Source organism: Jaculus jaculus, chromosome 4 (assembly GCF_020740685.1).
Source record: "Jaculus jaculus isolate mJacJac1 chromosome 4, mJacJac1.mat.Y.cur, whole genome shotgun sequence".
Taxonomy (NCBI): domain Eukaryota; kingdom Metazoa; phylum Chordata; class Mammalia; order Rodentia; family Dipodidae; genus Jaculus; species Jaculus jaculus.
Genome location: NC_059105.1, coordinates 108,408,011 through 108,409,807, shown reverse-complemented (window position 1 = coordinate 108,409,807; position 1,797 = coordinate 108,408,011). Strand labels below are relative to the sequence as shown.

General features: G+C 43.1%; 1 pseudogene; it reads right to left on the bottom strand.

The window, feature by feature from the left end:
* Positions 1–334: 334 nt before the first annotated feature.
* LOC101600007 lies at positions 335–1,173 on the bottom strand (annotated as a pseudogene).
* Positions 1,174–1,797: the final 624 nt, after the last annotated feature.

The following is a 1,797-nucleotide window of genomic DNA, read 5'->3' as shown; positions in this document are numbered from 1 at the left end:
TTCACTGCTTTTTTGTTTTAAGACAAAGAAAGTGTTAGTCTGGAATTATGTACCCCAAACTGGTCACAGATTCTCAGTAATCCTCTTGCCTCAGCCAATTAAGTACTGGGATTGTAGGTGTGACTGCCCTTTCCTAAGAAACACTTTTTCTTAGTAACTTCTGGAAGCCTGCCTGATAGTGCCATGTGCATTGGTCACATCCGTGAAATCTTACTACCAAACTACTGTGAACGAATCCCACAGCTGACAAGGTCAAGCAGCACCAAGCTTCTTACTGAATCGTCTTTTCTTCAATGGTAAATTTTGACAAGACCCCAAACATTTGCTTACTGGGTTAGAAATAAAACCATGCTTCCTGGCTATAAAAGGAAAACCCTCTTTGCTTTTTACCAGGCTGCACAATTCCACTATTTCGATATTTCAGGGCTACTCCCTGAGAGTGCAGTCTCTTGCTCCGGCTACTCTTGGACACACTCTGTAGTATCTGCTTCAGTGTGCCGCCACACCTGATTTCATCAGCCACTACTGCTTGAGGAGTCTGCTGATGAACCTCAACATAATCTTCATTTTCTTTATTATGTCCAGTAGGTTCCAACAAGGAGTCATTGCTATGATTTGGTGGCAACATATTCATTGACATGTCATTTGACTGCCATGGGTACTATGGAGCGAAGACATCTGGCAGTCTACCTGCTGCAAGTGTGTCCCCTAGAAGATGGCCATTCCCACCATTCATGGAAGGACTGTTGACCTGACCCAGTCATCCACGTCTCATCTCAGACAGGGGGGCATGGTCTCTGTGGGTCTCCCGATGCAGGGTCAAAAGGGCGCATACAGTATTGCTTGCACTAACCCTATGTGCATATTTAACTATTTCTTCAGAGGAGATAGCACCTTCCCTTGCTTTCTCTATTGACTTGAGTTTCTCCTTTGCTGGGTGAACAGCTGTGGTCAGTATTTGTTCTGCTTCCTTCAGCTGTTTCTGCAGCTGCTGACTCTTCTCTACTTCTTTTTCTAAAACTTGCATCTCATGATGACTTTTCCCTGATTAAGTGCCAATTTCATTAGTTCTTGTATTTCCCCATCTCTGCAAATTAACAATCCTAGGACCTTGTTTTCCTCTTCAGGCTGTAACAACTTTTGGTTTCTTGAAACCGCCAGCATTTCAATAAGTTCCCTGAATGCTTGGAAAGACTATAGAGACTTGCTTGCAGAGGATGACTGGACAAGACCTCCTCTTCCAGCGCAGCCAACAGCAAGTGAGAGCTGCCAGTCCTGCAGAGCCGCTCCCAGCTCTTCCCTGTCCTTCCCCCGGCATGAAGAAGCCGCCACCGCCGGAGGCTCAGGCTCTGCTGACTGCGCACTAGCTGGAGAGGCCAGCAAAGGGGCTTCTGTGCGTTTCTAATACTACGCAGTTAGATTTTATTTTTAATCCAGTCTCATTATCTGCCTTTTAATTAATGTTTAGATCAATTATGTTGAACGAAGTTAGTAATAGGATGGGCTCTAAGCTTACCATTTTGCTGTCTGTTTTTAATTTGTCCCATGTGATTTAAGCCCTATATTCTTGCTTTCTTTGGGGCTAGTAGAGTATTTTTTGTTTTTTATTTTAATTCCTCTTTGCCTCTCTTATGTTTCATTAGCTCCTGTAGAAAATGAAATGTGTCTACAGTCCACATAGATCTAATATTGTGCCATTTCTCAGAAATCTTGAAAAGAGTTGAATAGTGTTGTTTGTCCCAGTCATGTATTCCACATCAACATAAAAGAAAATCTCACAGTGCTATGATTTTTGTC